Below are 22,339 nucleotides of genomic sequence, written 5' to 3'. Positions count from 1 at the left end.
CAGTACGGTATTCGATTTTTTTTTTTTTTTTTTTTTTTTTTTTTTTTTTTTTTGGCGTACACTAATCCTGTGAGGGGGTGAATTTATGTGAAGCCGTAGGTCCCAATCAGGCGTAATGGTGAGAAACCCTGGCAGAACACTCAATGTGCCGTTATAATACATATCCATTGTCCTTGTCACTGAATTCAGGCGCCGTGTAGGAAAAAAAAAAAAAAAAAAAAAAAAAAAAAAAGGAAGAGATACTAATACATGATTTAACTTTCAGAATGTAAGAATTCATCAAAGCTGAAATGAGTCGCCTTGTATTAAGCTGAATTATATTAATATTGTTCTTTCATCTTAACATCAGCCAGTTTTTCGTCCTTTAGCAGCTTATTGCACTTAGCTCAATGACAACAAATAAATAAATAAATAAATTCTACGACTCTACATCCTTTCCATAGCTTCTCTTCGTGACTAGAATAATATTCTGGCGTTATTCTCCTGTAACCACTCAGCAGTCAAGATGAAGAGCTGGCAGTTTTAGACCAAGTTAATGAGGAAAGAGTATAGGTGTATCCACAGTAATGAAAGGATTATTTGATGCAGTAACCCGAGAAAATATTTATTTATATTAGTGTGTCTTTGCCCTTTGCCTACAGCATTCTCACTTAGCTAATTAAAAAGCTCAGGTGTTGACCTTAAACAAACACCTACGTGAGTCCAAGCAGTGAAAGAGTTTATCAAGGTAGTTTTTAACCTTCTAACTGGCAAATTCTAACTTGAATAAAGCCATGCAGTTGTAGCTTAAATAATATACCAAAGTTCGACCATAGCAGTGAAAATGTTGTCAGATGATTTTAACCACTTTTATTCCTACAATCCGATGATGTATTTTTTTATTTTAGTTATCTCCAGACTGTATTCGGCTTTGGGAAGACCTTCGAACTGAAGACATTAAATATTTCATTGATTCACTCCTTAAGAGGATTTCACAAAGCTGAATAAAAGACTCTGGGGGTAACATGAACAGTTAAAAAGACAAACTTCACCGGACTGCAAGGATTAAGAGAAACTACTGTGAAGGAGTTAGGAACCATCTCCATTAACTTTCTCGGATTTCAGCCACGAAGCGTCGTTTTCCTTTTATTCTAACGCTAGCTTCGGAGACACATCTCAGAATTTCTTAACTGAAAGGAACTGCCTTGTACTAAAATAATTAACACACCCAGTAGCATACATATTAGCAAAATGAATAATCCAGATGTTTATGAACCCCTTATCTTGTTAAAAGTGTTCTGCGCCAACTTGAATAAAAAACGGCATGATGTGTCCGCACCAGTGAAAGCGATAATCGAGATACCTGTAATTTTTAAACATTTGGACAGCTCGACATCTTCTCACCTTAATAAAACAGGTCACTTGCTAACATGAAAACAGGTGTGTCCAAATGCGTCGAAAGCAATGAATTAGGGGGACTAAGAAATGTGGCTGGGAAATGGTGAGCGGGGAAGAGACACAGGTTAGAGCTTCAATTCTGTTTCCTCAAATGTTTCGGGCTACACAGAACCCATAATTAGAGATGGGTTCTGAAGATGGGTTTTGTATAGTCCGAAACATTAGAGAAAATAAAGAATGCAAGTTCTAACCTCTCTCTCACACACACCGAACAAACCGAGAAATGTCCAACCCTCTTCTCCCGCCCAGTATTTCCTAACTGAGAAATGTTCAACCCTCTGACTGTCAGGATTCCTCTCAGTTGAATAAAATCCGTCTTGTGTCAGCCACCCATAGCAGTAAATGGGAGTCGAGAATTCTGATCTTCAATACGGTGGCGTCTTTTTAAATGATCTTACTACTGCCAGACGACAGTATCCAGTTCAAAGATTTAGTAATGGAGGAGTTAGTGGAGACGCTCTGTAACCTCTCTTCAATGGCCCTAACCAAAACAAAAATCATCTGGTATAAGTAATACAGAGACGGACGATATCGTAAAGGCGGTAACCCTCTAATTAAAAGGTGTCTCTCAGCTTAATAAAATCGTCTTGTGTTAGTCTAAATGCGTCCAGTCGAAGTTGTTTTAATTTCTTCATAACTTTATATACTTTATCTATTCACTATATTCTGGCTACAGAGGGATAATAAAATATAAAAGATGTCATGGCCGTGATGATATTAGGGTCTGTCTTGCGATTCTCTCACATGCAAAACGAGAGAGAGAGAGAGAGAGAGAGAGAGAGAGAGAGAGAGAACCACCCAACTAACAATAAGAGAACTGTACGTAAACTCAAGAAGAAAGGAAAAAAGAAAAAAAAAAAACTCCCCAGCTTTCTTCAACCCCGCTACAAAAACTCTCCGCCAGTTCCTGAGGTGCCGGCAAGTTTTTTTTTTTTTTTCTTCATGACGCAGGAAGTGTGGCTTTCTCCTGGCCGGGTCTTAATTATACAAGAGCACAATAATTGGTAGTTATTGTACGGGTAAACAACTGCAGGCAAAGAAGGCTGGACCTATTATTTCAAAAGTTTGATTTCAACGTCTGTCATCATCGTCATCATTATTGCCATACTACTACTACTACTACTACTTACCACTACTAATACCACCATCGCCGCCAAGACGAAAAATAATAATAAGTTAATCAAATATAAAATCATTTCTAAAGAATTCACCACAGCTCAAAGACTCAAAATAACAACATGACCATATATTCATAAAACAGTACTGCGTTATTTTAGTGGCACCTACTAACTCCATCAGCCCTAGTACGTATATTTCAACTTCATGACTACTAACACCATTATTATTTTTTCTTTCATTATTATTATTATTATTATTATTATTATTATTATTACTTACTGTGGAGAGATGTCCCGGGGTTATAAGGCTTATCTCTTTCTCTTAGGTGACGTCTTTTCTACTTGATTCTTGGCACCTCCAGGCGATTTTATTAAGTTCAGGGGAGATTTATTGACAAAGGTGATATTTTAACCCCTCCCATTCGAAAAGCCCCTTCAACTTATTTAAATCTACTCAAGGCAGCAATATATCAAAAGACGCCATTGCAGTAAAAGAATTATAAACCTTTACCACTTTCAAGCTGGGTTTCAACGCTCTCTCTCTCTCTCTACGTTCTTCAATACTTTCGACTTTGTTTTACACGCGGCACTGATCATATTGAAAGATAATTCTATAAAAAGTTTTTGTCCAGATCCCTTAATAAAAAAATTAAAAAAAATGGCGAGGGAAGCCCACGATTTTCATACTGATCTATCATCAAAACTTTTCGATACCTGAGCGCGCGTGAAACACACACATACACACACACACACACACACACACACACACACACACACACACACACACACACACACAGACTGATCGACATTCTGACAACCCGCACTCGCACTCACAGCAGTACCCTTCGACCTTTGGAGGATTCGGCAAAAAAGCTTACATTCACCCCAAAGCTTTTTCAGAAGAGCCGAAAAAGTCACAAGAACCACCACTTCGCCACGGGGTACGAGCACACAAAACCGAGTCATCTGGAAAAAAAAAAATGCAACGGAAAAGTAAATGACAAATAATACTTTCTGAAATGGCCAACATACACGACTCCAATTTGGCATGTGTAACTTTGCAACAGAAAAAAAAAATTGTTAGGAGACACTGAACTATGAACTATGTCATCCGAAGCGCCTCGATATATAAGTACAAATAAAAGATCTGTAACTCTGTCTTAGATTTGGAAATGTGCGTAAGGTGGGAAAAAAAATGAAAAGAAGCCCCCCTAACCTGATACGTAAGAAAAAACTACAACTATAAGGAAAGGCCAAAAGTGACGAGAACAATGTGGCACGCTAACTCTGTTGTGGGTAAAGAAATGATAGTGAGGTAACGCTGAACTAAGTCAGGTGTAGCGACCCTGATAAGAACCGGAAAATTAAGTCAGAATTGCACAGAACGGTTAGGTACACGAACCCAACGTAGTACCGGTACCGGGTATGTTTAATTAGGCATAGGGTAAAGAAAATAGATTAATGTGACAAAGAAGTAAATCATGGGTAAAAACTAAAAATAAAATAAACAAACAAAAGAAAACGTAGGAAATTACAAAACATGCTAAACACACGAATCTACTATGGCAAAATTTAAGCGGGCATTAGGTAAAGAAATGAAAGTGAGGTGACAAAACTACCTCACCTGGAAAGACCCAAAAATTAAAAGCAAAAAGGAAAGCTCAATCATAAACCAACACAACACGGCAAAATACACGAATCCAATGTAGCATACTAAAGTGGGCATTAAGGTTAAGAAATAACATCGAGGTGACAGAGCTGGAGGATTAATCGCGTCTTTGTGAGGCGCGGAGTGGCGGGTCGTGCGTGAAGCTGTGATGACGTGTGGCGTAAAACAGGTGAGCATCGGCGGCTAATCAGTAATATTCAAAATGGTCGCTTTCGTAAATGACAAATTTGATAAGTAACTGTGAAGTGGTACAGAATTCTAAACAGTTGCTTTCGAAAATGAAGTTACAATTCCGTTAATTAGGCAACGGCTAACGGTAAATACTGAAAAAGTAGGATGAATAGAGAGAGAGAGAGAGAGAGAGAGAGAGAGAAACATCCACTAAACTATGTGTAATTGTGAGAGAGGCACCATTAACTTTCGCCCCATAGCCGCGCCGTGGGAACCGGCAATTTGTTTACGGTCCCGCCAATTACACCAAATAAACTTTTTTTTTTTTTTTAGTTTTTAGTTTTTGTGCATTTTGATGGCCTTACTCTTAAATATATCACTCTTCCTTTTTTTTTTTTTACTCACTTTTACAATCATCACCCTTCCTATTTCGTATTTTTACTTCAACATCTTCATCTCAATCATATAGCCTACATTTTTTTTTTTTCACCAAGCTACCAAGAGACAATCATAACGGAGAATTTCTAGCTATCAAGGAGTTCTAACTATCAATATATAGCCAGACGCCCTAATCCCGTAGAAGGTGGCTCGCCCTGTCCCCTGCAATTTCGCAACCTTACACCCCACTTACACTCCTCTCTCTCATCAAGGGTTTAATGCTACATCAAACTCCGCTTCGATGACTCCTATCAGTTCAAAACAATCACCAGTAAAATGCAAATTAATATATAGTCAAAGTGAAGGGGTAAATGTTTAATTCTGATGGCTTTCCTCTTGCAGTTATCACTCCTCGCCTTTATGTATGTATGTAGTGTTATGAATTACTGTTTTCCTTTGGTGTTCTGATGGTTCAATATTTCCCTCTTTTTCCTCGCTCATTTTTAGTCTTTCCGTGCTGTGACGAATATACTTACAATATTATACTAATTTTTCTTTTCTTTTGGCCGATATTTTCAGAACCTTTTCTCTCTCTCTCTCTCTCTCTCTCTCTCTCTCTCTCTCTCTCTCTCTCTCTCTCTCTCTCTCTCTCTCTCTCGTACAGAGCATTTTTCATCATCAACTTACATTTTTCTTTTACTCTTTTTCAACAAATTTCAGTTTCATGATTTTCAGTAATGGGATGGTATAACTTCACTACGAAAGGTCTATCTGATGAGAAATAGAAGATTCAGAAAAGATGCCATCATACTGAATTTTTCTTTTTTTCACCTGTACTAAAGAAAATATATCAATACCCAATTTTAAACATTAGCACACGCATTATCATCACAATAAATCTTCAGCCGGAGAACGTAATTTTTCCTATATATATTCTTACTACCTCTAGAACATTAGTTTCTTCATTATAGGGATGGCGATCTACAGTGAAGAAGGTAACTGAAGGCTATAATTAACATCTGCATTTCTGTCACTCCTAAGTAAAAGAAAAAAAAAAAACTTATAGAGATAACAAGAATAAAAAAAAAAATACATCGTGGGGCTGAATGGGTTAAGCTTTCGCGGAATGAAAGTTGGACTGCACGACAATATACATAAAAAACGTGTGACTTAGTTTTTTGCTTTTCTTGAGTGAGTGGCCAGTGAACGAGCGTGTTAATTCTATTACAAGTCTCTCTCTCTCTCTCTCTCTCTCTCTCTCTCTCTCACACACACACACACACACACACACACACACACACACACACACCAACGACGTGATAAATTTTACCAAACTACCATCATTACTGTCTATGCTTGCCCTCTACAAAGTCCAGTGATTACAAAAACTGGTTCATTTTTTTGTGCTAAAGTTACCAGGAAGAATTACAACCACATATGAAAATGACGTTTATCGGGAAATATGTGTGTTTCGACCCGACCACGACGCTCTTCACACTCAAGGACGGTGGACGTTGGGCCGAAACTGTAACTCGAATACTTTCCTAAAAAACATTTTCATATGCAAAGATAAAATTATTCTTCCACTTATGCAGTAATTCACGCCACCATAAAATCAATAATAAAAAAAAATAACGGTACATTTTAGACCAAGCAGAAGGACAGCACTAGTTACATGTTTACTTGTAGCAGTAATGGTGAAAGCGGGCAGTGGGGTAGCTACTTGATGAAGATGTAAGCAAGACGGGGAGGGCAACAACCTCACTGACCCGGATACCACCCTCAAATAAATGCCATCGCTTGAAAAATGACATTGGCGAACACGTCAGGATCTTCGGCAATTTATGAGTGAAAAAACAACAACAACAAAACTCCACACCTGCCTGTGCCTTGGCCTTGATAATATGTATAAAGTTCTAACCCATTCAATTTGTGTGCATTATTTTTACTTTATTTGCCGTATTTTCACGTTTTTGTGCAGCCTATGAGAGACTTTTCAAGCGATGAGAGTGAGATAAAGTTTTCAAAAATCCGTTCAGTATGAAGGCCTTTCCCAATTTTGATAAAATAGTGTAAAAGTACGAAGAATAATCAAGAAAATGCGTCACTTTATTCAAGGGATTAAATACTGTGGTCTTTGGTTCCTTTTGCCTTGCATGAAAAAAATATATATATATATATATAATCCTTTTCGTACCTGACTTGCCAGTTTACTTCTATATTTTTATATCATAAACTGATTACACTGTCATAATAAACTGAAGTAAACAGACAGGTAAATGGGAAAATTTTACTGGCATAATACAATCAAAAGTCATTACATTTTTTTCCCCTTTAGCGCATACGAAAATCAACCGCCTGACGCATTAAATATTAATTTATGAGGAGGGAAATGTGAATTATAATACTGTACTTGCAGATAATAAATACTGCATTCTTCACTAAACATGAGAATATCTGAAACTCGCCACATTACTTCCACAATCATAATGCCACTTGGTTTGGGTTGAGAAGTTCTGAGATTTCATTGTATTCTTTTGGTAAATGAGAAGCCGCGTTGATCTGAGCTGACAGCTTGCGAGACCTGAGAAAAAGGTGTATATTGAGGCAAGGACCGTATTTATGTAGGATTTCAGCCAATCTCCGGGATAATTAAGTCTCCATAAGAGCTAAATATTTCGACAAATACTGTTTTTCGTGCCTCTCTCTCTCTCTCTCTCTCTCTCTCTCTCTCTCTCTCTCTCTCTCTCTCTCAGATTTCCTCAAACGCATATATAAATCAACTTACACACACCTTAAATTTAATAGAGTTTATATACACGAACCCAAGAGAATTACCAAAACTAATGCCGCTGTAACAATAGCCTCTGATCCTTGACAATACAAACGCAATGAACCAGGGAAGGCACGACAAAAATTGGGAAACTTCTTCAAATTAGTCCCATTCTTCCAACGCTGTGAATTTCCCTGAGGTACAAAAAAAAAAAAAAAAAAAAAAAAAAAAAAAAAAAAAGGGCTTGTCGATAGGAAAAAAATCATGGAGACTAACCCCTTTAGACCGATGACGTTATTTTCATTTCACCCTTGCTATTAATAGACAATTTTTTTTTTTTTTTTTAGCATACATGAAAATCCATGAAGTGAAGAATTTATAAAGATTATACCTTAACCCCTCCAGTTCAAAAAAATCTCTCCTGAGCTGAACATACTCGTCTTGAGATATCAATAGATATATAAATATATAACAAACAGATGAAACAATGAAATAAAATAAAAATAAACTGAAAGGTCATCGTCTTCAAGAGGTACACTCCTTTACTATGACAGGCGTCCCTTAACCCCTTCAGCCCCACGATGCCTTTCTCACTTTGGCAAGAACTAAGGTCAGACGATTCATTAAGCTTAGGAAGTGTTCGAGCTGGAGGCGTTAAATTCGGCCTTCATCAGCTCTTCCCAGACAGAGGATGTTTTTAACTTTAATAAAATCCCCAGGTGGTTGCATACATAAAACTGAAGGTGTGTGTGTGTGTGTGTGTGTGTGTGTGTGTGTGTGTGTGTGTGTGTGTGTGTGTGTGTGTGTGTGTGTGTGTGTGTGTGTGTGTGTGTGTGTGTGTGTGTGTGTGTGTGCGTGCGTGCGTGCGTGCGTGCGTGCGTGCGTGCGTGTGTGTGTGTGTGTGTGTGTGTGTGTGTGTGTGTGTGTGTGTGTGTGTGTGTGTGTGTGCGCGTGCGTGCGTGCGTGCGTGCGCAAAATTATGGATGACTAAAATATTTTCCTGTGTGTCTTCGTATATGTGTGCGAATGTGTGTCTTAGTTATGTGTGAGTATGTGTGGCGTGTGGCTGCGAGTTCGTGTGAGTGAGTGTGTGATGAGGCAGGCATGGGGGAGAAGCTCACGGAACCCACAAAGCCCCTCAATAATAACAGTATTCCCACCACACTTCCCCCTCACAATAACTACAATCACTGGACTCATGTTTAAAACACACTACCCTCGGGCGCATTCTCACTTTCACGAGTATAAAAAAGGCGACGATCCCTTCACTAGGATGACGAGTGCGGTCTCTAAGTTGCTCTCTCCTATCTTGTGTCACTTGTGTGTTGCGGGGGCGCCTATTTGTTCTGGTGAGGAGGGAAGACAAGCGCTCTCATATCTCCTGTGTTGTGGGGGCGACTCAGTTTGTTTTGGTAAGGAAGGAAGACACTTTGGCTGCTGATGAACCAAGAAATCAAAGGACAAAAAATAAAGCAGACACTGAAAGGCGTTACGGGAAGTGGAAAATGATACATAACACACACTGGTAACGTTGGCAGGCGTCCATACAACACAGGAAAATTGAGAAGCGCGATACATGGACCACCTTATATTTTACTTCCGTTAGAAACTATTTCATTCAGTTCAGGAAGGCTTATCGTAATGAAGCGGTTTTAAGATAGTAAATTAAAGCCTTGCGGACCAACACGTCTTTCCTACCTGTGCCATACGAGTCAGGTACATGAGACCATCGCGTGCTGATTTTAATGTTATTGTTTATTTTGCTTTATTTGGAGGATTCTGAAAAACATGCTGCTGAATTATTATTACTATTATTATTATTATTATTATTAATTATTACAAATAAACATACATAAAACTCTGCTTCCCCTCAAAACTTTCAATTCCCTCCAAGCCCTCCTCTCTCTCTCTCTCTCTCTCTCTTATTCGAACTCCTCTCACTTTCAAGGGGGAGGTGATGGTGGAGCTCAAAAACGCGTGACAGGAGAGGGTGACACCAATGTTCTTCACGTGTACCATAATCCCGCCCATGACAATTCTCTCTCTCTCTCTCTCTCTCATTCCGTATAAATGCGAGAAATCATTGCAGTCAACGGCTTCTCTTAGGTTCGAGTAACCTTTTTTTTTTTTTTTTTAACCAACGGCACGCCTACAACTTTTATTTATGCTCACTCCAGACGATTTTTTTCAACAAAGAGAAATCCTTGTAGTAAGAGTATTAAAGAAAGCAATTTATAATGGGTCGCAGTTATAACGTATCTTAACCCATACACTAGTTTCCATAACATTTGTAACTATTAATATACTGATAAACAGATTTGGCCTAAGTATTTTTTTCATTTTAATATTCACTCTTTTGATTGCGATGTGTTTGATAGCAGTATGAGTGAAGATAAATGAACATACAGCCAATTTCATACATGACTTAAGCTTAGGGGAGGCTATAAATTCGAGTCCGTAATGATGAGGAAAGAGTATGATGAAGCAGAAGAGGAAGAGTAGGATAAAGCAGAAGATGGAGGAGTATATTAAAGCTGAAGTGCGAATAGTATGATAAAGTAGAAGAGGGGAGAGTATGATAAAGTAGAAGTGTTATGAGAATGAGAAAGCAGCAGAAGGGAAAGTACGATAAAGCAGAAAAAAGAAGAGAATGGTAAAGCAGGAGGAGGAAGAGACTGCTAACGGGAGGCAATGGGTTGGTAAGGGTAAAGGTGCGCTAACCACACAGTATGCCTATTATCAGCGTGTGTGACAAATGACAGCTGCCTTGAATGATGAGTGCACCACCCTTTCACCTTCACCATCACCTTCACACTCTTCATCCTTCTCGCCTCACCTTCAATATTTCTTCTCTCTCAACCATAACATCATTTCACCTTCCTCTCACTCTCATTACCACTTTCCTTCACCTTCAGACTCTGTGTTCACCTCGCAACAACTTCAACGCGCCTTCTCCCTCATTTTCATAATTTCTTTCCTCCCAACCCATTCTACCTCCCTTTCTCTTACCACTCTTCATCTTCACCCTCGCCATTCACTCCAACTCCCTCGCACCATCCTTTCCCTCTCTCCCCTATCATCGTTTCCCTATTACTATCATCATATCTTTAAATCCATAATATCATCTGATATTCATGGCTTGTGTGACTTGACAATTCACGGTATCTGAACTGGGTGTTGGGCTGTGACTCGTTTTAACCCACTGATTATGTATGTGTCATGTACAATTTTACTCTTACTATCACAAAACGACTTTATTCAACGTAGGGGAGATCTTCCGGACTGAAGGAGTTTATAATTCGTTATAACGGAGGAGAGATTTGACAAGCGTGGCTGATCAACTGATAAAAATGTCTGACCTTTTCTGAAACCTTCTCACACGAAAAAAAATAAAATTAACTAGGTCATAAGTGAAGTGTTATACAGCACATATATTACAGAAGAAAAGATACAAAAACAAGAGTACAATAAAACACAAGAACAGACTGGGGGTACTGACCAAAACGAGGAAAGTGTCCTTCTCAGGTGGTGGTGGTGGTGGCTGACCTCACTGCTCCTTCATCTGTGGAGAGACAGAACTGGTTAGGTTGGGTTCAGTTAGGGACAAGTGGTTAGGTATGGTTAAGGGCAGGCAAGGATAGGTTGGGAAGACTGGGGAAGGTTAGTTAGATAAGGGAGCAGCAGTTACGATATATTATGTTTGGAACCAATATACTTAAGTCAGACTACAGACAGCCTGGGATAAGTGAGGCAAGGAAGCGATAGGGTATGCTTAAAAAGGGTATGGCAAAGTTGGGCTGGGTTCGTTTATGAATATTCTGGGTAAGTTAGGCTAGGTATGGGACAGACGAGATTTGCATTTTTCACAGCCCATTTTGACACCCACCTGCGTCAAATGTGATCCAATAAAACATAACAGGCGAAAACATAAGCTAAATGTCTTTGTTAGTAGAAATAATAAAAATATGAGACTTCCAAGCACTATATGGGTTACTCGATATAATTTTTAACTCTTCCAGTACAAAAGGTCTCTCCAAGCTGAACAAATATGCAGACAATAACAAGAATGCAATGCTGAAATCGTAATCGTAATGAAGGGATTACCAAGAGAAAGGACACGTGAGGAAATATTACCCACCACTCACCTCTCTCTCTCTCTCTCTTTTTCCCAAGGCTTTTTCAACCGCTGCGGAGTGAGAGTGAATTATATCATGTTACATATGGCGTTCATAAGTAACAGTGAGTCAGCGCTGAGAGAGAGAGAGAGAGAGAGAGAGAGAGAGAGAATACAGTAAATGGAAGGGGGGTGGCTTGGGAAAGGATGAGGCGAGTTGTGTGGCAGTGACAGAGTAGACTGTTGTCAAAGAGTTTAAGACAAGAGCAACAGAAACATGGCAACTGCGTAAACAGGCAACAGAACACAATAAGCTAAAGGTGAGGGAGGATGGATGGACAATGCAGACAAGGTGACAGAGAAAGAATAGAGGTAAAAGAGAGGAGAGAAGAAAGAGAGAAAATGAAATGATAAAAAGAGCTAATAAGAGAAAGAGGTGCGTATGGGAAGGCGGGAAGCAAGAGAAGGTGAGAGGGATGCAAGTGTGTGAGGCAGACGATTAATATAAGGAAAACAGAGAGAAAGGAAAGGTTGGAGTGTGAGGGTTTGGGAATGTGGAAGGAACGAGATGGGCTGGGTATGTGGCTGGAAGGGAGGGGGGGGGTAGGGAGAGAGGGAAGGTGGGATGGAGGGATTACATTGGATTACATAGGAAAGCAAACAGCAACAGACCTTATGGTCCTTTCGAGGCTGCTTGTTATAGAGAAAATTATGACTACAAGATCTAACTCTACATGCTGAAGGATAAGGATAGTAAAGCAAGAAGGCTCCCCCCACCCCCAAACCCTCCAGGAAAAAGTGAGAAAAACCACCATGCAGCATGGAAAAACTGACATGGAAATTTCATAGGAAATACTGGAAAGGAAAAGTCACATTCTATAATACTTTGTCTATAAGCTACCCGATTGAGTAACCTGAAAGAGAAAGTAATCAAATAAACTAATAGTTACGGCATGACATTATAAACCGGTACATTGAGTTAATGGGAAGTATGTGGACATAACGTGGATACTACACACTGCACAGTGTGGATGTTTAGGGCTGGTGAGGCAGCCTTGCCTGGCGCTTTTAAGGTAGGCAGCAGTCAATCAGGCCCTAGCTCTGTTCACTCCACTAAGACAAGGAACTCTCCCATGTGGGACAAGTACACAAGTTTCCTCCTGAAGCAGTGACCCCTCGTACATTTAAAAAATCCCGATGGTGGTCACTTGACTAACAGGGACCCTCAGTGATCCACAGCCCATCACAGGTCGAAAGTGAGAGTAGTGACCATTAACTCAGGGTTATCTGTGCAGATCCTAATCTGTGCTTATATTACTTTCTTTGCAATGGGGAGATTGAAAAATATATAAGACGGGTGTCTTAGGGGAAGGAAAGGGAAGGTAAGGTGGAGGAAGAGGGAAAGGGAAGGGAAGGGAAGGTGCAGGGAGAGGGAAAGGGAAGGGAAGGGAAGGTGGTGGGAGAGGGAAAGGGAAGGGAAGGGAAGGTGGAGGGAGAGGGAAAGGGAAGGGAAGGTGGAGGGAGAGGGAAAGAGAAAGGAAGGTAAGGTGGAGGGAGAGGGAAAGGGAAGGGAAGGTAAGGTGGAGGGAGAGGGAATGGGAAGGGAAGGTAAGGTGGAGGGAGAGGGAAAGGGAAAGGAAGGTAAGGTGGAGGGAGAGGGAAAGGGAAGGGAAGGTAAGGTGGAGGGAGAGGGAATGGGAAGGGAAGGGAAGGAGGAGGGAGAGGGGAAGGAAATAAGGAAGCAACCGTGGAGAGAGAGGGAAAGTAAAGGTGAAGGTTGAAGGGATGAGAAGATAAGAAGTGGAACATGGAATCTGGAGGAGACGGGGGGGGGGAGGGATGTGGATGGGTAGAGAAGAAGGAGGGAGACATAGTGAGATGTTGGAGAGAAGGTGAAGGGCGAGGGGTGTGGAAAGTGAGAGGAAAGGAGTAACACAGGGCAGATGGAGACAGGGAAAATGGACGAATGGAGAAGGATGAGAAGTAGGGAAGATGGAGGGGAAGGGGTTGCATGAGTAAAGGAAGGTGAGGAGAGGAGACGAGAAGATGGTGGAGAAGGGAGTGGGAAGTTAAAGGTAAGGAGAAGAGAGAGGTGCGAAAAACGAAGGTGAGGAGAAAGCAGTGCAAGTAACGGAGATGATATTAAAGGAAGGAAGAAGTGGGTGAGAGGCAGGGAGAGGGAAGAGAGAGAGGTCAGTTACTCCTCCAGCTTCCGCTACCACTGAAGACTTCTGATGAGGTGAAATGCTGGGGGAGGTGAAGGTAATAAGAGGGGAAGAGAAAGAACAAATGAAAGGATGGAAGAAAGAGTAGAGAAATGTGGTGTGGGAGGTGAAGGGAATGAGAGAGGAAGGGGAGGAAACAAATGAAAGAATAAAAGAAGTTTGACATAAATATAGAGACCGAGGTACATACGGTTTAAAAGTAAACACACACACACACACACACACACACACACACACATCTGATGGTCCTTTCATGGCTATTATATGAATTAAAGACAAGGACACTTAAACAGGAAGGCGAAGGGATGACAGGGAACGAGGAGGAAGAAGTGAAAGGATAGAAGACGCAGGAGAGAAATGTGGTGAGGGAGGTGAGGGAAACGAAAGGGAAAGAAGAAAAAGTGAAAGGAGGGGAGAAGTGAGAGAGAAGAGTGGTGCGGGAGGTGGAGGGAAAGAGGGGGGAAAGGGAGGAAACAAGTGAAAGGATGGAAGAAGCAGTAGGGACGTGTGTAGAATCGACCAGTAGGAGAATCTTGGTGTCAATGCAAACATGATAACGCAAACAATAAGAAGTCAAGCTGATATTATACACCGAATCTGGGCATGATGGCTTAAGACCTTTTTTGGAGATTCTACAAAGTGTCTAGTGTTATGGTGTTTTTAATTCATGCTGAAATTATGATTATTGTAGGTACAGAAAAGCTTCGTCCGCATTTGAACCCGATTCAGATACACACCCGGGTGGAATCTTTATTAATTTGCATGATACGAGAGCCTACACAAAAAAAAGTATTACCTAAAATGGTTTTGTGTTTAGGATGTTTTAATCTTAATATCTACTCGTTTGATTGTGAAGTGTTAAGTAGCTGTATATGTAAATGTAAACAAGCATTCATAAACACAACTTATGCTCAGGAACGCTTATAAATACGGCCCCCAGTAGTTGAAAGTAATCTCTTCCTACACACCAGCAGAAGGTTATACACACTTTACCACATCATGCATTGCTCACTCACTCCCATGTCCACACTCCTATTGTAAGCCGTGCCATATAGACGACTCGTGTAGCTTTATTAATCAGGGTGGTTTTAAAGCCTGTCCCTGTGACTGAATAGCTGTGTCCATGAGTGAATTTATGTATCAGTGTATCAGATATGCAAATTACTCCACCATAGTTACAACTGAATCCCAGGCCATTTGTTTATTTGCCTTGTACCTGATGCATTAAGGAGATAGAAAAAGGGGAAGAGAGAAACAGACAGAGGAGAAGAAGGTGGAGGAGATGGTGAAAGAAGATGTGGTGCAAAAGGAGAATGAGGAGGTGGGGGAAAAAAACAAGGAGGGGGAGGGAGGGGTAGATGCAAATACTGAGGGAGACGCAGCAGAAAGGGTGAGAGGGAGGAAAGAGGTGAAGAGAGGAGGAGAGGGAGGGAGAGGGCGAGGAAGAAGAGGCAGACGAAGAGGGGGGATAAGGGGAAGGGGATAAGACAGAGAGGAAGAGATATGGGAAACGAGGGAGGAGTAGAGGCGAATGTAGAGGTAGAGGAAGAGTCATAGGGAGGGGAGAGGGGTTGAGGTTGAGGGTGGTAAAGGAAAATGGAAAAAGTCAAAGGCAAAGAGAGAGACAGAGGCGGAGGGGGAAGGAGTTGTGGCACAGGCAAAGCAAAGGTCGTCAACTCTCCGCGGGGGGGCAGTGGGAGGGGAAGAATGAGAGGCGAGGCAGGAAGTACGAGGCAGCGAGGGAGGGTGAGGCAGGGAGGGATGGTGAGGCAGGGAGGGTAAGGCAGAGAGGGAGGATGAGGCAGGGAGGCAGGCAGGGTGAGGTAGAACAATGGTAAAGGTCGTCACCTCCTACATCGTCCCCTTGCAAGATGTCGAGAGTGAGAGTGTGAGTGTGGCTTACAGGAAGGAAGGAGGAAGACACGAGGGTGGGAACGAATAGAGAAGGAAAGAAGAGAAGAGAGAGAATATGTGTGTGTGTGTGTGTGTGTGTGTGTGTGTGTGTGTGTGTGTGTGTGTGTGTGTGTGTGTGTGTGTGTGTGTGTGTGTGTGTGTGTGTGTGTGTGTGTGTGTGTGCGCGCGTGCGTGCGTGCGTGCGTATTTAGCTTTACCGAGACATATCACACAGTCCTTACAGTTCTTACAAAAAGGTCCGGTTTTAATGTCATTAGACAGACTTCCTCTCATTACAATTAAGACCCCTCCCCTCCCCTGTAATCAACTAAACGTGATAACAAGACCAAACAATACCCTGCAGGAAAGAAATACCTAAACGATATACTGCAGAAACGGTTGTGTTGTACGAAATATAACGGTGCTAATCCATAAACCTTATCAACACCATCAACACATACACACAAGTCTACCGGGTGTACACTAATGCAGCCTCAAACTGTTCCATTTATGTCAAGAATGTCGGTGGCTCAAGCGGTAGAGAGGTGGCCTGTAGTCCTACTGGACCCAGGTTCAAATCCCCGCTGGGGCAGGGAACAGTTTAAGGATTTGAATTTCACAAAATCAGAATTTACTGATCTACCAGAAGACCCGCCGACATGTCGCAAAAATACCCCCGCTATTACCAATACACCAGTCCTGTATGAGACAGCCCTAGCATGTATTCGATATGGACTGTGGGTGTTAGCGCCGAAGTGGTGACATGTAGAGGTGTATGGTATGTAGGAGGACTACTGGGCCTTGAGAGCAGGCAGTGAGGCCTATGCCCAGAGTCGGACACATAAAAAAAAAAAAATAATAATAATAATCTAGCCTACAATTTCTTCATTTCACAGCGCCATGAACTGTTCAAATGAAGGCGTTATGCACACATAAAGAAATTGTGCTCATTCAAAAGACACTCCACAAGCACTGTCCAAGATGTCATTTTAAATAAACACAATTTCCTAAAATAAGCGTATCTTAAATATACTTATCATTGTGCTTTTGTCAATGTTTTCTAAAAACATGTTGCATTAAAAAAAAAAAAAACACATGTGAATCAACATTTGATACATGCAAGTTAACTCTCAGAGAGAGAGAGAGAGGGGGGGGGGGAGCGTGACAGAGAGCATTAGAGAGTCCCGTAAAGTTCAGTGGCCCCAGCTTGTGGTCCCATGGGATGCCACCTGGATGCCCGCTATGCCACCGCCTTCTCTCTCTCTCTCTCTCTCTCTTACACACACACACACACACACACACACACACACACACACACGCACGAAATACTCTATTACGTGTGCACTGTAGTGATTTTACGTTAACAATCTCTCTCTCTCTCTCTCTCTCTCTCTCTCTCTCTCTCTCTCTCTCTCTCTCTCTCTTTCTCTCTCTCTCTCTTTACGAACGGAAAGAGAAGTTTAAATAATTCAGACGAGGAAAGGAAAAAATAAAGAAGTAAGGAAAGAAAAAGGGAAAGCCCTTAAGGATGGAGGAACGACCGAGAACAAAGGAGGAAGGATAAAAAGAAAAAAAAAGTGTCCAAGTAAAAACGGGGTGAGAGGGAAGGGAGGAAGGAATGACGTGAGGAAGGAAAGAGAATGAAAGAAGGAAGGAAGGCAGGAAGAATAAAGGAAGGAAAAACAAAGAGAAGATGGAAGGATATACAAAGAAAGGGATGAAGGACGAACAAAGGAAGGGAGGAAGGAAGATCATACGAAGGAGGGGAGGATAAAATTAACAGGAGGGAAGGGAAGTAGGCAAAGAGGATGAAGAAGGAATGGAGGGGGAAGAGAGTGGAAAAGGTAAGAACGGAGGAGGAAATAATGGGGAAGGACAGAGGGTACGTAGGAAGGAAGGAGGGAGAGAGGGAGGGAGGGGGGAAAAAGGAAAGCGAAAATGGAAGACAACAAGAGCACAAAGACAAGGATGGGAAGTAAAATGGAGAGGAAAAAGGAAGAAAGGTAGACAGACAGGAAAGAAATGAAAGCAAATGGGAATTAAAATATCCACAAAAACAGGAAGAAGGCTAAGAAAATGAGAAGGTTGAAAAGAGGGAAAGGGAAGCAGGATAGATGGAAGGGTAGGTGAAGGAAGGAAAGAGGAAGGAGGGAAAAACGGAAGGATGGAAGGATGACGGAAAGAGGAAAGGTTTGAAGGGAAGGAAGGGAGAGAGGGAATGAGGGAGGAAGGTGGTGTCGACGCGCTCCAGGGTTGTCGGGATGGTAGAATTACACTCAAAAAATGTAATCCGCTTTCTGCATCATCATCATCGTCACTACCACCATCATCTCCCTCACCAGCATATTTACTGCCATCATACCACTGTTATATCACCATCATTATCATCATCAGGAAACCAATCGTCACCATCCATACCACAAACATTATCATCACCACAAATTAACATGAACAACATCAATGACGAGATGGGGGACAACGAAGGAATGGGAAAAAGGAAGGAAGCAGGAAAAATGAAAGGAGAGGAAAAAAAGATGAAAAAAAAAGGAAGGAAGAGGAAAGGAAGAAAGATGAGCGATAAATAAGGAAGGAGGAAGAAGAGGGTGTAGATGCGCTTCAGGGCAGACGAGGTGGTGGAGTGACAGGAATTACAACCTCAGAAACTGTTACCCACCCTGCTCTCTATCTGCACTATTATCATCATAATCACTATCATTATCACTATCACCACCACCACTACCACAACTACTATTATTACTGCTGCTGCTACAACTACTACTACAATTATGACGGCAAGAACAACTACTACTGTTACTACTACTACTACTAAGATTATAACAACAACAACGACTACTGCAACACCTACTACTACAACTACTACAACCATCATCTTTCTCACTATCACAACCATTACCTCTCACTATCAATACTGTCACCAAAACCACTATTACCACCATCATCAATCTCACCATAATCATAAATTCACAATCATCACTATATTACCATCGCCATCGCTATCATCATCATCATCATCATCATTAGCATCACTATCATTACGCTTATCATTACCAATATCTATTGTATCGCAGTTACTACCTTAACTCTCACCAATACAATCACCAACATCATTAATCCTACCATCAGTATCATCACATCACCATTTATCACTATCACCATCATTACATCCATCATCATCATCATCACTTCTACTATCACCACTATTTTCTTCGGGAATCAGGAAAGAAGTAAGAAAGGAAAAGGGAAAGAAGACAAAAAGTAGAACAGAATAAAGGAGGATATAATAAAGAAGAGAATAGAGAAGTGATGGAATGAGGAAGAAGATGGTGCTGCTGCGCTTCAAGGTTCACGGGGCGGAAGAATTGCGAACGTTATTGCCAAAACTGTGACCTGCCATCATCATCATCACCATCATCATCATCATCATCATCATCATCATCATCATCATCATCATCACCACCATTTTTATGTCCGCGCGCATGATACTGAGAGTGAGATATTGTTACTTATCATGTGTTTGTGTGTGAATAAAATAACTCAGTTTCGAATAACCAAACTTGGTGGAAGGGTTGAGAATATTCCCAAGGGTTTATTTATTATTTACGGAGTACAATAGGACAGGGGTCAGCGTCATACCGTAATCTTAATTTAAACAGTTTTTTTCTGATTTAAAACAAACTTGATGGATGAGTTTAAGGTCTCGCAAGGATGAAGAGATTTGATTTTGTGCACACAAGGTCAAAGGTCAATGCCACAGTGAAAAGGTCAACTCAACAGTTTTTATCCAGCCTGAACTAAATTTGGTAGAAGGGTTGATGGTCAGGCAAGCAGGAAGTATTTATTTATTTACTTATTTATTTTGTAAGAAGAATCGGTCGAACGCCAAGGTAGCTGAGCAATGTCAAATATCTGCACTTAAACCAATTGCATGGCGCAGATATTACATTCTTGTGCTCCAATATTCTCTCCCCATTCCTTGTTACTCCCTTCTTCCATCCGTCACTCCCCATGACCCCTCCATCAAACCCTATTCCCTCTCTCTATTGCTTTCAACTCCCTCCTTTCAATATCTTCTTCCCATCCTTCTTCCTCCATCACTCCCTCTCCCTCCTCTATCATTCCCTCTCTTCCATCATTTCCTCCTCCATCACTCTCCCTTCTTTATCATTCACCCTCCCTCCTCTATCGCTCCCTCTCCCTCGTCTAACACTTCCTTACCCTCCTCCATCGCTCTCCTTCCTCCATCACTCCCTCTCCTTCCTCCATCAGTCTCTCCCACTTCCACCCCTCTCTCTCCCTCAATCAATTCTTTCCCACTCCTTCCTTTCAATCATCTCTTCTCTCTCCCTTTCGTCATCCCCCTCATTCCCTCCTTCCTCCACCAATTACCGCTTCCATCTCCATCACGCCCTTCCCTCTACATTCCCTCCTCAATCACTTTCAGTCTATTACCTCCTAAACCACCCTCCCATTAGCCTATTCCCACCATTGAAAACATTCCTCCTCGTTTCAACCACATCCCTTTCACTATCACCAACATATGTCCTTTGATTTCAGCTCGGAATTTACGAAGCCCGTATTCATAAACTCTGAGCTAAAGTTGTACTGGATATGGGGCTGCTTGTTTTTACTTTTCTTACAGAGCTACCAATCACAACTAGAGTGAACATGAAAGCGAAAATATCCGACAATAATATATGTTATAGAGACTTGTTTATAGTAAATTAATCAGAACTTCTTGGTAAATATAACCCCGATTATTAACACTTTCAGCGAGATTGCTTTTTTTTCTTACTTCCCCAGACAGTTTTCCTTTCATATTCAAGACGAGAGAAATTGGAAATTTCATTCTTGCATCCGCAAAATTATTTTACTCAGGAGTGGCCTCTTTTCTAAGCATTAAGTACGGAAGAATCATGGTGAAGAGGTTATAAATTTTCTTGTACACTGCACTTCTCCAGCATACATCCTCACCATACGCAGATATTTCCAACAGCAACTCCTATATTATTTAGGGGAATTCTATATTCACACTACAAAACTACGTCAGTATCATCATCCTTACCTCTGCAAACCTACAGAGTTACATCTCCCCACTCAAACCGTCAACATTTTAAGTCACTGCTATCAATACCAGTAACTCTTATATTATTACCTCTGTCAACGAATATGTATGTAACACTGCCTATTTGTTTGTTTGTGAATATCTTTTAAAAAAATCGGATTTCAGTGAAATCTGGTCAAGGAAAGGCTGCTTAGATTTTCGGTTGGTCTTAGTCCGGATGCAAGAATACTGCAAATAATAAATTTTACTGGTGCTGGCGGAGGAACGCGCTCTCCGTGACTGTGTAACTGGACAGAATAAGATCGCAGAATTAACTATGTGAGACCGTAAAAGTATTCATCTGGAAGTAAGAAGAAAAGAGAAATTATGGCAGTAAATCATATATTTTATTCGCGATGGCAGAGGTAGGCGTTCTCTGAGTGCTTACTAATTGCATTTTGCTAGTATTACTGTAGAATTTTAGAGTTTGTTCATAAATCGACTGTATTTTGACAGTTTCTTACTTCCTTTCTTCTTTCACACCAAAACACTCCCCCTCTCAACATACTTTCAGCACTAACTCTTACAGTATTTGGGAGCAATGCCGTAGGATTTTAGAGTCGCTTTATGGAACTACTTCAGGCACTTACTTTCCTCCTCAACTATACCTTCAGTAGTCCTCTTCTCACAGTTTCATCATTCGTAACCATTTTAACAACAACTCCATTATTCAAAAGTAATGCTCTAGCGTTCTGGACTCCTTTTATAACTACTATTGCATTTTTTAGCATTCCTGCCTCTACCACGCCTCTAACATTTCACTACTCAAAAAGAAGAAAACACAAGAGAGAGGGAGAAATTTAACAACAGCATGCCCAGTGAAACGGGCTAGACATACATCATCCACGTCTCCGGAATCCCGGCTCCTTCTCATTATTTTGTCTTTCATTTGTCCTCTTTTTTTTTTTCCCCTCCCTCTCTTTACCAGCCTCTTCCTGCCCTCCCGACGTCACGTATGTAACATTTCTTTACACAGAACTTTTTTTTTTTTCTCGTCTTTCTTGCGCAGTTTGCTAAGAGTGTTGGTTCTCCAGACCACTGTACACGCGGTATTGTGGTGCCACCACCAACTTTTTTGCTCTTTTTTCTGTAGGTGTGTTGTCAAGGCTATACTGTAAAAACCCTGCACCGAGATCGAAGGTCTGCTTTAAACATTAGAGGATGGCACGCCAATCTTTAGGTGAACAAAATCGTATGACGTCACGTGAAAGAAACATCTAAGAAGGAGACTTCTAAGCCCTTAAAAAAATAAAATAAAACCATACAACATCTATCATCCCTAACTATGAATGATCAATGTCAGCAACTCTCCCAGCAAAGTGACATGTGGAATCGGTATCGTCATCACTCCTTTGGCGATATAAACAATAATTCGTCATCTAAGTATAAGCTATTAGACCGCATTTTCGTCTAGCCTGTGATGTGAAGTTAAGTATTTC

General features: G+C 41.1%; 1 protein-coding gene across 1 annotated transcript in view; it reads right to left on the bottom strand.

Annotated features, from left to right (window-relative positions):
• RhoGEF64C (Rho guanine nucleotide exchange factor at 64C) overlaps positions 1–11,070 on the bottom strand; it is a 78,608-nt gene extending 67,538 nt beyond the window's left edge. The window contains exon 1 of the mRNA XM_080281950.1: positions 11,046–11,070. The gene's annotated coding sequence lies outside the window, so the exon portion shown is untranslated. The remainder of the gene's footprint in view (positions 1–11,045) is intronic.
• Between the last annotated feature and the right edge of the window lie 11,269 nt (positions 11,071–22,339).

This window comes from Coenobita brevimanus, chromosome 91, assembly GCF_032717465.1.
Source record: "Coenobita brevimanus isolate Jiangsu-jjx chromosome 91, ASM3271746v2, whole genome shotgun sequence".
In the NCBI taxonomy this organism is placed as follows: Eukaryota; Metazoa; Arthropoda; class Malacostraca; order Decapoda; family Coenobitidae; genus Coenobita; species Coenobita brevimanus.
Note: the sequence above shows the minus strand (reverse complement) of the source record. Positions and strands in the feature narration are given on the sequence as shown.